This window comes from Lathyrus oleraceus, chromosome 1, assembly GCF_024323335.1.
Source record: "Lathyrus oleraceus cultivar Zhongwan6 chromosome 1, CAAS_Psat_ZW6_1.0, whole genome shotgun sequence".
Taxonomy (NCBI): Eukaryota; Viridiplantae; Streptophyta; class Magnoliopsida; order Fabales; family Fabaceae; genus Lathyrus; species Lathyrus oleraceus.
This window is the reverse complement of record NC_066579.1, coordinates 72,978,036-72,993,513: the sequence shown is the minus strand read 5'-3', so window position 1 is coordinate 72,993,513 and position 15,478 is coordinate 72,978,036.

Below are 15,478 nucleotides of genomic sequence, written 5' to 3'. Positions count from 1 at the left end.
AAATAATAACCATTCATCTTTCTTGTTTTATTGGCTATAAAAGCCTTGTATCTTTCATTTGTAATCATCAGAACATAATTTCAATAAATTCTTTTAGTGTAATTGAGTTGTGAAATTTTCATGTGAGGAGAGGTTAATGAATTTATATATTTTATTTTCATTAAGTTTGTGTGCTTCCACGTTAATTTGTTATTCCACAAATCTGATAATATGGGGAAATTTTGCGTAGTTTCCTAACAACTCGTATCAGAGCTAGTTGGTTGATTTTTCTAATTTTTTCTAGTAAAGAAATTTTTAGAGACGATCCTGAGAAAATCATATTTAAGTGGGAGTGATGGCTGCAGACGAAGGAAAAATGAAAATTGAAAAATTCGACGGTGTGGACTTTAGCTTTTGGAAAATGCAAATTGAAGATTATCTATATCAGAAAAAGCTACATCAACCTCTCATGGAAACGAAGCCAGATTCGACAAAGGAAGATGAGTGGAACCTTCTCGATAGGCAAGCACTTGGCGTTATCCGATTGTCGTTATCTCGAAATGTTGCTTTTAACATTGTGAAGGAGAAGACAACCGCTGGTCTTTTGAAGGCTCTTTCAAGCATGTATGAAAAGCCTTCAGCATCAAATAAAGTTCATTTGATGAGACGGTTATTTACACTTCGGATGACAGAAGACACATCAATTGCACAAGATATCAATTAACTCAATATTGTAACAACCCAATTGAGTTCAGTTGGAATTGAGTTTGAGGATGAAGTACGAGCATTGATACTTTTGTCTTCCTTACCAGATAGTTGGAGTGTTACTGTCACGGCAGTGAGTAGTTCGCCAGGAAGTACAAAGATGAAATTTGATGATGTTCGTGATCTGGTTCTCAGTGAAGAGATCAGGCGAAGAGAGTTGGGTGAATCATCATCCTCTTCAGTATTACATACAGAGGAAAGAGGAAGAAATTCAACCAGGGGATATGGACGTAGTAAATCAAAGGACCGGCGATCCAAATCCAGAAATCATCGTAGTTTCAAAAGACTATCGAATGTTGGAATTGTGGAAAGAAAGGGCATTACAAAAATCAATGTAGACTCCCACCAAAGAATCAAGAGGTAAAGGATGAAGCAAATGTTGCTTCCACTTCAAGAGGAGAAGACGCGTTGATATGCTCTTTGGAGAATAAGGAAGAGTCTTGGGTGTTAGACTCTGGAGCATCCTTCCATGCCACTTCCCAGAAAGAATTCTTTAATAATTATGTCTCTGAAAACCTCGGTAAAGTTTACCTCGGTAATGAGCAATCATGTGAGATTGCAGGTAAAAGTGTAGTGAAGATTAAGTTAGGTGGGTCTGAATGGGAATTGAAAAATGTAAGACATATTCCCGACCTGACAAAGAACTTAATCTCAGTAGGCCAGTTGGCTAGTGAAGGCTACACAACAGCCTTTCATGGTGATCAATGGAAGATTTCAAAGGGTGCAATGACAGTTGCTCGCGGTAAAAAGAGTGGTACTCTTTACAAGACAGCGGGAACTTGTCACTTGATTGCCGTTGCGAAAAATGAAAGTCACAATCTATGGCACCAAAGATTAGGCCATATGAGTGAGAAAGGGATGAAGATCATGCACTCAAACGGAAAACTACAAGGTCTTAGGTCAATAGAAATTGACATATGTGAAGACTGTATACTTGTAAAACAAAAGCGAGTCAGCTTTCAGACAAATGGGAGAACCCCAAAGAAGGAAAGGCTTGAGCTTATTCACTCTGATGTTTGGGGTCCAACTACCGTCTCATCTATTGGCGGGAAGAAATACTTCGTGACTTTTATTGATGACCATTCTAGAAAGGTATGGGTATACTTTCTAAAATATAAGTCTGACGTATTTGAGGCTTTCAAGGTGTGGAAAGCGATGGTAGAAAACGAGACCGGATTGAAGATCAAAAAGCTCTGAACTGACAATGGTGGTGAATATATAGACACCAAGTTCAAGAATCTATGTTATAAGCACGGAATCAGAATGGAGAGGACTGTGTCAGCTACGCCTCAACAGAATGGTATAGCTGAGCGTATGAATCGAACTTTGACTGAAAGAGCCAGAAGCTTACGTGTTAGTCAGGCTTACCGAAGTAGTTCTGGGCAGAGGCAGTCAACACATCAGCTTATTTAATCAACCGAGGTCCATCGGTACCATTGGAGCATAGAATACCAGAAGAGGTATGGAGCGAAAAATGTAACACCCTTCTAAAATACCCCAAAAATTAATTAAAATAATAAACATATAATCAGAGTAATAGTGCACCAAGGGTGTCACACAAACATTCCACACCATTTAAACAATATAACAATCATGCTCTTTTATTTAATTTAAATATAAAGTATTTGCACAATTACGCAGCGGATAGAGATCAACTCAATCATGCAAAACATGTAACATCACATGTAATTTAGTTCAACAACAACAACAATAATAATCAAAGTGTTCCCGCCCGATGTTACATCTATCAGAGCATGACCCACTAGGGAGACTACACTAGACTCCAAGCATTTGCTTCTACTCAACTCATTTCTCGTTACCTGAAAAATAGTTGTAAGGGTGAGTTCCTCAATCAATATAATAAGCATTATAAAACAACATGTAATGCCAAGTAATTAACACATCAATCACCCTAATTGCAATACACATTCAGTAATAGCTCATTGGCTTAAACATCCTACTCAACATCAATATACAATACCAGTATAATCTCAAATCATACTTAACAACAACACAACACACGTATAATATTGGAACACATCCATTCATATTATACGCCATACATATTTTCATGCAATGAGACTCTACACATGCGGTACCGACTATTCTTGAACATATAGTTCAAGCTCACCGATCCCTCCAGATACGGCTACTAAGCTCACTAGTCCCACTCATTTGAGACCTAGTGACTCACTCACTAATTCCTCACCATGGGAATTAGCTACAGCCCCGAAGGCTAGACTATGCACACTAATCATCTAGTATGCAAACATCAACGACAAACCCACAATGGTTCACTCACTAATTCCTCACTATGGGAATTAGCTACAGCCCCGAAGGCTATGCCATGCATGCTAATCATCTAGCAATGCAACATCAACAATAATTCAAGAATAAACATATGCTCACACTCTGAGCCATACAACAGTCCATTCACACATACATGCATAATATATACATTCACAGCATCATGTACATCATTATACATCATCAATCTTTCATCACATAAGCATGTCAGATTATGCCAAACAACAACCACAATATTAGTACATTTCAATATTGCATATACTGCTCAAAACAGCGGGAATTTATCCCTATTACACCATAGGCAACATAGGCCAACCCTCAATTAGGTACACCACGTTTAAAACAATAATTTTTCACTCTGCAACAGTGTTAACCGGTTAACGCCCTGGGTTAACCGGTTAACGCAGGCAAAACTCACTTTCTGGCAAAACGCAACAGCGTTAACCGGTTAACGCCCTGGGTTAACCGGTTAACGCAGGCAAAAACTCAATATTTTCACATTTCAATACAGTGTTAACCGGTTAACACCCTGGGTTAACCGGTTAACGCAGACCAAACAACAATTCCTGCGCTAACACACGGCAGAATGCAGAATTCCGCCGTTGGAGGACTTCCGGACCTCCGATTCCGATTCCGTAAACAGCTATACGATCGGGAAACATTACTCACACAAATACCGATTTAATTTCAACTTTCAGCACAGTTCATCCAACAACATTTCAACATTTACAAATCCCAATTAGGGTCGAATTAACGGCTTATCACTACCCATGACATATTATCCCAAAATACCCATTAATCGACGATAAACCCCCTTTACCTTAACAATCCGGCGAATCTTTGAGCTTCAAGCCTTTCCGTTCTTCAACCTTTGCTCTTCAGCTCCTTTCTCCTCTTCTCTGCCCTTTTCCCTTTTCACGATTTCTCTGTTTTCACGTGAAATGTTTTTACTCCCAATGGGACTTTTTCCTTAATTCCAACTTATATATTTTCCAACTAATAATTATTATTCCAAAATAATAATAATTCAAAAAAATAATAATAATAATAAAATTTCCAATTATTTAATTAAATTAATAATTAAATTATTAACTCAATTCAAATAATTATTTTATTATTATCGGGGTGTTACAACTCTCCCCCACTAAAAGAGTTTTCGTCCTCGAAAACATACCTCAAGCGAACAACTCTGGATAAGATTCCTTCATCTTACTCTCCAGTTCCCAAGTCACGTTGCCACCTGCTGGTCCCCCCCAAGCTACCTTCACCAAGGCAATCTCTTTACCCCGCAACTGCTTCAACTCTCGATCCTCGATCCTCATAGGTGATGTTTCAACAGTCAGGTTATCTCTCACCTGTACATCATCTATTTGGACTACATGCGACGGATCATGAATGTACCTCCTCAACTGAGACACATGAAAAACTTCATGCAAATTCGCAAGCGACGGCGGTAAGGCGATACGATAGGCTACTTCTCCTATCCTCTCCAAAATCTGATAAGGACCAATAAATCGAGGTGTCAACTTCTTCGACTTCAAAGCTCGACCAACACCAGTTATCGGAGTGACGCGAAGAAACACATGATCTCCCTCTTGGAACTCAAGTGACTTCCTCCTCTTATCGTGATAACTCTTCTGACGACTCTGAGCAATTCTCATCTTTTCCTGAATCATCTTAATCTTTTCCGTAGTTTGTTGAACAATCTCCGGTCCAACCACAGCACTCTCACCGGACTCATACCAACATAAAGGTGTCCGACATCTCCTACCATACAAAGCTTCAAACGGTGCCATACCAATGCTCGAATGAAAACTATTGTTGTAGGTGAACTCAATCAAAGGCAAATAACAATCCCAAGCACCTCCTTTTTCTAAAACACAAGCTCTCAAAAGATCCTCCAGTGACTGAATCGTCCTCTCAGTTTGACCATCAGTCTGCGGGTGATATGCAGAACTCAATCTCAGTTTAGTTCCCAAAGCCTTCTGCAAACCCTCCCAGAACTTCGATGTAAATCTAGGATCTCTGTCCGAAACAATACTCGACGGAATACCATGCAAGCTTACAATCTTCTCAATATACAACTCGGCTAATCTCTCTAACGGATAATCCATTCTGATCGGAATGAAATGAGCCGATTTTGTCAACCTGTCAACAATCACCCAAATAGCTTCAAAATTCCTACTTGTCCTCGGTAAACCCGAAACAAAACCCATACTGATACTATCCCACTTCCACTCTGGAATAGCCAACGGTTGCATTAGCCCAGACGGTTTCTGATGTTCAATCTTTGACTTCTGACAAGTCAAACAGGAATAAACAAAACTTGCAATTTCTCTTTTCATTCCCGGCCACCAAAACAGCTTTTTCAAATCATGATACATCTTCGTAGCTCCAGGATGAATACTCAAACCACTACGATGTCCTTCCTCAAGAATACTCTTCTTAAGCTCAGTAACATCCGGAATACACACCCGACTACCAAATTTCAAAATATCATTCTCATCAACTCTGAATTCACCACCTTGACCTTGATTCACTAAAGTCAACTTATCAACTAAAAGCATATCGGATTTCTGACCCTCTCTAATCTCATCCAAAATACCACTCGTTAACTTCAACATTCCCAATTTAACACTATTGTGAGTACTCTCACACACCAAACTCAAATCTCTAAACTGCTCAATTAAATCCAATTCCCTAACCATTAACATAGACATATGTAATGATTTCCGACTCAATGCATCAGCCACTACGTTTGCTTTACCCGGATGGTAATTCAAACCAAAGTCATAATCCTTCAGAAATTCTAACCATCTCCTCTGTCTCATATTCAGTTCTTTCTGATCAAACAAATACTTTAAACTTTTATGGTCACTGAAAACTTCAAATCTTGACCCATACAAGTAATGCCTCCATAATTTCAGAACAAATACCACAGCTGCCAACTCTAAATCGTGTGTCGGATAGTTCCTTTCATGAATCCTCAGTTGTCTCGAAGCATAAGCTATAACCTGCTTATTCTGCATCAACACACCACCCAAACCCAACAATGAAGCATCACAGTAAACTTCAAATGGTTCCGACGAACTCGGTAACGTCAAAATAGGAGCAGTAGTCAACCTTCTCTTTAACTCTTGGAAACCTTCTTCACATTTTGAGTCCCAAACAAACGCTTGCCCCTTTCTAGTCAACATCGTCAACGGTAACGCCAACTTAGAAAATCCCTCAATGAACTTCCTATAATAACCAGCCAAACCAAGGAAACTTCGAATCTCAGCAACAGACTTCGGAGCTTCCCACTTAGATACCGCTTCTATCTTAGAAGGATCAACAGCAACACCACCTCTTGAAATCACATGACCAAGAAAACTAACTTCTTCTAACCAAAATTCACACTTAGACAGTTTAGCAAATAACTGCTTTTCTCGCAGCACTCCTAAAACCACTCTCAAATGCTCAGCATGCTCTTCTTCAGATTTCGAATACACCAAAATATCATCAATAAACACCACAACAAACTGATCCAAGTACGGATGGAAAATCCTATTCATGTACTCCATAAATACTCCAGGCGCATTAGTCACACCAAAAGGCATTACAGAATACTCATAATGTCCATACCTCGTTCTGAAAGCAGTCTTCTGAATATCCTCAGTTTTCACACGTATCTGATGATACCCAGATCTCAAATCTATCTTGCTGAACACACTCGCACCAACCAACTGATCCATCAAATCATCAATCCTCGGCAAAGGATACCGATTCTTGATCGTCACTTTATTCAGTTGCCTGTAGTCCACACACAACCTCATAGTACCTTCCTTCTTCTTAACCAACAACACTGGTGCACCCCACGGTGACACACTTGGACGAATAAACTTCTTATCCAACAAATCTTCCAACTGACTTTTCAATTCAGCTAACTCAACAGCAGACATACGGTACGGAGCCATCGATATCGGTCTAGTACCAGGTACCAATTCAATCGAGAACTCAACTTCACGCTCTGGCGGTAACTCATTCACTTCTTCCGGAAACACATCAGGAAAGTCACACACCACTGCTAGATCACGAATCACTAGTTTATCTTTAGCCTCTAAAGTTGCCAACAGCATAAACAACTCTGCCCCATCTGCCACTTCCTCATTCACCTGCCTGGCTGATAGAAACAGACTCTGCCCTTCCTCAGTCTCAGGAAATATCACCGTCTTATCAAAACAGTTGATATAAACTCGGTTAAACACCAACCAGTTCATACCCAAGATAACGTCAATCTGCACTAATGGAAGACACACAAGGTCTATCCCAAAATCTCTACCAAAAATATTCAAAGGACAACTCAAACAAACCGAAGTAGTAGTCACTGAACCCTTTGCAGGAGTATCAATCACCATACTTCCACGCATCTCAGATATCTCTAATTTAAGCTTCACAGCACAATCCACAGATATAAAAGAATGAGTAGCACCTGTGTCAATAATAGCTATAAGAGGAAAGCCATTAATATAACACGTACCTCTGATCAAACGATCATCTGCAGAAGTCTCAGAACCTGATAGAGCAAAAACCTTGCCTCCTGACTGATTCTCCTTCTTCGGCTTAGGACACTGGGGACTGATATGACCCAACTCTCCACAGTTGAAACAAGTTACAGTCTTCAATCGGCACTCTGCAGCCAAGTGACCACCTTTCCCACACTTGAAACACCTCATCTCGGCACTGGTACACTCATGAACACGATGTCCAGCCCGACCACATCTATAACACTTAGCAGGAGCACTAGAGTCTCCCCCACTAGGCCTCTTCATCCCACTCTGCTTCTGAAAACCTTTGCCAGCTGCATACGGTTTTCCACGATCCATCTGATTCTTACCCTTCCTATCAACCCTCTGCTGATAGCTCTCTGCTCTAGCCTTGGAATCCTGTTCAAAAATTCTGCAACAGTCAACCAAGTCAGAAAACACCCTGATCCTCTGATATCCAATAGCTTGTTTGATCTCAGGACGCAACCCGTTCTCAAACTTCACACATTTCGAAAATTCTCCAGCAGCCTCATTATAGGGAGTATAGTACTTTGACAGCTCGGTGAACTTCGCAGCATACTCAGTAACCGACCTGTTACCCTGCTTCAATTCCAAAAACTCTATCTCTTTCTTTCCTCTGACATCTTCTGGAAAATACTTTCTCAGGAACCTTTCCCTGAACACAGCCCAAGTGATCTCAGTATTCCCAGCAGATTCCAACTCAGTGCGGGTAGCAACCCACCAATCATCAGCTTCCTCTGACAGCATATGTGTACCGAACCTGACCTTCTGGTTATCAGCACACTCAGTTACTCTGAAGATCCTCTCGATCTCCTTCAACCACTTCTGAGCACCATCTGGATCGTATGCTCCCTTGAACATTGGAGGATTGTTCTTCTGGAACTCACTCAGTTGACGAGCAGCTCCCATTCCTACAACATTTGGATTCCCTCCAAGTACTCCAGCCAGCATACCCAGAGCCTCAGCAATCGCAGCATCATCTCTGCCTCTTCCAGCCATCTCTATTCTGAAAACCCAACAAACTAAAACAATAAGTACTGATAGGGTTACACAACTCCTATCCCGTACAGGGAAAACAGAATAATTACGACTCGACACGACCGACTATGCTCTGATACCACTAATGTAACACCCTTCTAAAATACCCCAAAAATTAATTAAAATAATAAACATATAATCAGAGTAATAGTGCACCAAGGGTGTCACACAAACATTCCACACCATTTAAACAATATAACAATCATGCTCTTTTATTTAATTTAAATATAAAGTATTTGCACAATTACGCAGCGGATAGAGATCAACTCAATCATGCAAAACATGTAACATCACATGTAATTTAGTTCAACAACAACAACAATAATAATCAAAGTGTTCCCGCCCGATGTTACATCTATCAGAGCATGACCCACTAGGGAGACTACACTAGACTCCAAGCATTTGCTTCTACTCAACTCATTTCTCGTTACCTGAAAAATAGTTGTAAGGGTGAGTTCCTCAATCAATATAATAAGCATTATAAAACAACATGTAATGCCAAGTAATTAACACATCAATCACCCTAATTGCAATACACATTCAGTAATAGCTCATTGGCTTAAACATCCTACTCAACATCAATATACAATACCAGTATAATCTCAAATCATACTTAACAACAACACAACACACGTATAATATTGGAACACATCCATTCATATTATACGCCATACATATTTTCATGCAATGAGACTCTACACATGCGGTACCGACTATTCTTGAACATATAGTTCAAGCTCACCGATCCCTCCAGATACGGCTACTAAGCTCACTAGTCCCACTCATTTGAGACCTAGTGACTCACTCACTAATTCCTCACCATGGGAATTAGCTACAGCCCCGAAGGCTAGACTATGCACACTAATCATCTAGTATGCAAACATCAACGACAAACCCACAATGGTTCACTCACTAATTCCTCACTATGGGAATTAGCTACAGCCCCGAAGGCTATGCCATGCATGCTAATCATCTAGCAATGCAACATCAACAATAATTCAAGAATAAACATATGCTCACACTCTGAGCCATACAACAGTCCATTCACACATACATGCATAATATATACATTCACAGCATCATGTACATCATTATACATCATCAATCTTTCATCACATAAGCATGTCAGATTATGCCAAACAACAACCACAATATTAGTACATTTCAATATTGCATATACTGCTCAAAACAGCGGGAATTTATCCCTATTACACCATAGGCAACATAGGCCAACCCTCAATTAGGTACACCACGTTTAAAACAATAATTTTTCACTCTGCAACAGTGTTAACCGGTTAACGCCCTGGGTTAACCGGTTAACGCAGGCAAAACTCACTTTCTGGCAAAACGCAACAGCGTTAACCGGTTAACGCCCTGGGTTAACCGGTTAACGCAGGCAAAAACTCAATATTTTCACATTTCAATACAGTGTTAACCGGTTAACACCCTGGGTTAACCGGTTAACGCAGACCAAACAACAATTCCTGCGCTAACACACGACAGAATGCAGAATTCCGCCGTTGGAGGACTTCCGGACCTCCGATTCCGATTCCGTAAACAGCTATACGATCGGGAAACATTACTCACACAAATACCGATTTAATTTCAACTTTCAGCACAGTTCATCCAACAACATTTCAACATTTACAAATCCCAATTAGGGTCGAATTAACGGCTTATCACTACCCATGACATATTATCCCAAAATACCCATTAATCGACGATAAACCCCCTTTACCTTAACAATCCGGCGAATCTTTGAGCTTCAAGCCTTTCCGTTCTTCAACCTTTGCTCTTCAGCTCCTTTCTCCTTTTCTCTGCCCTTTTCCCTTTTCACGATTTCTCTGTTTTCACGTGAAATGTTTTTACTCCCAATGGGACTTTTTCCTTAATTCCAACTTATATATTTTCCAACTAATAATTATTATTCCAAAATAATAATAATTCAAAAAAATAATAATAATAATAATAAAATTTCCAATTATTTAATTAAATTAATAATTAAATTATTAACTCAATTCAAATAATTATTTTATTATTATCGGGGTGTTACAAAAAAGAGGTAAAACTCTCACATCTTAGAGTTTTCGGATGTGTAGCATATGTGCACATTAGTGATCATGGCAGGAATAAGCTTGATCCCAAATCAAAGAAATGCATTTTCCTCGGTTATGGTGAGGATGAGTTTGGCTATCGACTATGGGATGATGAAAACAAGAAAATGATCCGCAGTAGAGATGTGGTCTTTAATGAAAGAGTTATGTACAAAGATAGGCATAACACAAGCACCAATGAATCAAAATTAAATGACCCATTTTATGCAGAGGTTGATGATATCCCAGAAAGTCCATTAATTGAAAATCCTCAATTAGAGGAATCAACTAAACAAAGCAGTGAGCAACAGTATGACGCATCAGAGACTTGTACTCCAACTTCTATATTGAGAAGGTCTTCTCGACATCATGTTCCCAATAGGAGATACATGGACTACATGTTGCTAACTGATGGAGGTGAGCCTGAAGACTATGCAGAAGCATGTCAGACCATAGATGCTAGTAAGTGGGAGCTTGCAATGAAAGATGAGATGAAGTCTTTAATCTCCAACCAGACATGGGAACTAGTTGAGTTACCTAGTGGAAAGAAGGCACTTCACAACAAATGGGTGTATCGAGTAAAAGAGGATCATGATGGTTCTAAGCGATACAAAGCTCGACTAGTTGTCAAAGGATTTTAGCAAAAAGAAGGAGTTGATTACACTGAAATCTTTGCTCCAGTTGTGAAACTCAATACTATCAGGTCAGTTTTAAGTATTGTTGCCAGCAAAGAGCTCTACCTTGAGCAATTGGACATGAATACTGCATTTCTTCATGGAGACTTAGATGAGGAGATCTACATGCACCAACCTAAAGGTTTCTTAGAGGAAGGGAAACAGAATATGGTGTGCAGATTAAAGAAGAGCTTGTATGGCCTGAAATAAGCTCCAAGATAGTGGTATATGAAGTTTGAAAGCTTTATGCACAAGGAAGGTTTCCAGAAGTGCAATGCCGATCACTATTGTTTCTTCAAGAGATATAAGTCCAATTACATCATTTTGCTACTCTATGTCGATGATATGTTAGTAGCATGTCCAGATATGGATGAAATCAGAAACTTGAAGATGCAGTTATCAAAGGAGTTTGACATGAAGGATTTGGGTCCAACAAAGAAGATTATTGGAATGCAAATCATGAAGATAAGCAAAGAGGAATTTTGCAGTTATCTCAGGCAAAGTACATCAATCGTATTTTGCAAAGGTTCAACATGGGCAATGCCAAACCGGTTAGCACACCTTTGGCAAGTCATTTTCGCCTATCCAAGGACCAGTCTCCTCAGACGGAGGAAGAAATAGAATTCATGGATAAGATTCCATATGCTTCAGCCATAGGAAGTTTGATGTACGCAATGGTATGTACTAGGCCAGACATTGGCCATGCAATGGGAGTTGTAAGCAGGTTTATGGCAAATCCAGGAAAAGCTCATTGGGAAGCAGTCAAGTGGATTTTGCGGTATCTACGAGACACTAAAAAGAAATGTATATACTTTGGCAAAGGAGAAATAAAAGTACAAGGATGCGTTGATGCAGACTTTGCCGGTGAAGTTGATCATCGAAGAAGTACGACTGGGTATATATTTATTGTTGGTACTGGAGCAGTTAGTTGGATATCGCGAATACAAAAGATTGTTGCTTTATCCACTACCGAGGCTGAGTATGTAGCAGTCACAGAAGCTAGTAAGGAATTAATATGGCTTCAAGGATTGTTAACAGAGTTGGGTTTCATGCAGGAGAAAAGTGTTTTGTATAGTGACAGTCAAAGTGCAATAAATCTAGCAAAGAATTTTGCATTTCATTCAAGAACAAAACACATTGGTTTTCATTATCACTTCATTAGATCTCTTCTTGAGGATGAGGTACTAACATTGAGCAAGATACAAGGAAGTGAGAATCCAGCTGACATGTTAATAAAGGTGGTGACAATTGATAAACTGAAGTTGTGCTCTTCTTCAGTTGACCTGCTTGAATAATAAATTGATAAACCTTGTTGTTTGACCAAGGTGTGAAGACTGATTAAAATTACTCTTCAAGTGGGAGATTGTTGGTCAAAATAAAAGAGAGATAAAGAGAGTATGAAGGAGAAACAAGAAAAATAATAGTAAAAAGAAACAATAATGATTATGAGAACTTTGAGGAGATGTTAAATAATAACCATTCATCTTTCTTGTTTTATTGGCTATAAAAGCCTTGTATCTTTCATTTGTAATCATCAGAACATAATTTCAATAAATTCTTTTAGTGTAATTGAGTTGTGAAATTTGCATGTGAGGAGAGGTTAATGAATTTATATATTTTATTTTCATTAAGTTTGTGTGCTTCCGCGTTAATTTGTTCTTCCACAAATCTGATAATATGGGAAAATTTTACGTAGTTTCCTAACAACATCCAATTTTAATTAATGTGAAAAATATAACCTACCTAGCATATTATGTGTCGCAACCTAACATGTTGCATTAGATTTAATATAATAGATAATAGATGTTTTTTTTATGTTTTGTAATTTAACAAAATATGTAGTTATTATATTTTTTTTTATTTTTTATAGATGTACGGTGAAAAGACTTAATTATATAAAGAGTGATAATTGTGTTTAATTGTAATTAACTCTCGTGATATATTTAATAATAAAAAAATTGTAACATAATTTTTGGAATAGAAGTTGAAGAATAATTGTATAAGTTTCTTCCAAGATTCAATCTTAAAGGTGAGACATCACATTTTAATTTATGTGACAAATATAACCTACCTGTCATGTTATATGTGGCAACATAACCCGTTACATTAGATTTAATATAATAGATTATAGATGTTGTTTTTTGTGATGTTTTGTAATTTAACAAAATAGTGTAGTTATTATATTTTTTATTATCATTTTTTATAGATGTATGATGAAAAGACTTAATTATATAAAGAGTGATAATTGTGTTTAATTGTAATTAACTCTTGTGAAATATTTAATAATGAATTTTTTGTAACATATAATTTTTAGAATAGAAGTTGAAGTATAATTGAATAAGTTTGTTCTAATATTCAATCTTAAAGGTGACACATCAGATTTTAATTGATGTGGCAAATATAACCTACATGGCATATTATGTGTCGCAACATAATATGTTGCATTAGATTTGATATAATAGATAATAGATGTTATTTTTTGTGATGTTTTGTAATTTAACAAAATAGTGTAGTTATTATATTTTTTATTATTATTTTTTATAGATGTAAGGTGAAAAAACTTAATTATATAAAGAGTGATAATTGTGTTTAATTGTAATCAACTCTTGTGAGATATTTAATAATAAAAAATTTATAACATATAACTTTTGAAATAGAAGTTGAAATATAATTGTATAAGTTTTGTTCCAAGATTCAATTTTAAAGGTGACACATCAGATTTTAATTGATGTGGCAAATATAACTTACATGGAATATTATGTGTCGCAACATAACCCGTTGCATTAGATTTAATATAATAGATAATAGATATAATAGATTGAAAAAGTTGGAAGGGTAAATTTGAAAAATCATGCAATAGTATTTTGAAGGGTTGATGGTAGATATGTGTTAATTTCTTCAAACAAGTTTTTTTAAAAAGTTTTTTGTATTATTTACTGAAAAACTTGCATTTATGTTATCTGATATGTATATTTGTTTAAAATTGTTGGAATGACATCAACTATAAATCAAAGGAGAAGTGAAGAAAAAAAAAGAAACTAAAGAAAAATGACGTGTATCGGGATGCTTCGTATCATGAGGATCTTGACCAAGTATTTATGATTCTCAAGGATTGTCGAAGGGGCCATGGAAACAACTATCTCAACCATATTATAAGCAATCACTTTAGAAGAAATCATGTCAAAAGAAATCATATCAGAATTCATTCTTTTATTACATGGATATGGGAAGGATGGTTGGTCCATATGATGTTTAGACTTGGATATTGAAATGAGAGCTATACTAATTCTCTATGAGAAGTTATCCAGAGAGCACATACAAGATATCAAGACTTGGATAATAAAATGAGAGTTAGACATATGTAGGGTTGACATGACAACCCCTAATAGGTTGAGGGTGGGCATCTCCCATGGTGACGTTGTATGGAGACGAGGTGTTTACTACAAGGTATTTAACCTTGATTGTCTATGTTTTTACCTCTAACCTGAACATCCTCCTGAGTGTCTCATCTTCCTTTTTCTTCCAAGCTCGTATTCGAGTTGCACTTTATCCATCATGTTTCTGGTGGTTCCCATTTAGATGTTTGAATCCAAGGCTTTTTAACAGGTATATAATTGTTCTTACAGCATTGTTATTCCTACACTATTTCCTACACCAAATACTTACACCGTATACACTGTTCATTGTATTTATACGGTGAACAGTGTATTTTAAAAATAAAATAATATATTTATGAACATTACTTTGAATAGTACGTGAACAATACATGAACAGTACACGTGAACAGTGTCTATGAACAATGCATATGAACAGTGACTTAAAATAGTGAAAAAAGTTGGTTAATTAAATGTAAAAAATTGGTTAATGAAGTGACGAAGTTGGTTATTAAACGTTCAGATATTAAAAATATTATGTAGTGATAAACTAAAGTTGGTTAATGAAAAGTAAAAGGTTGGCTAATGAAACTATGAAATTGGTTAATAAACATCTAGACATTAAAAATAATTTTGAATAGCCACCAAAATTGGTTAATACAAGTTATGAAGTTGGTTAAAAAAGTTATGAAATTGGTTAA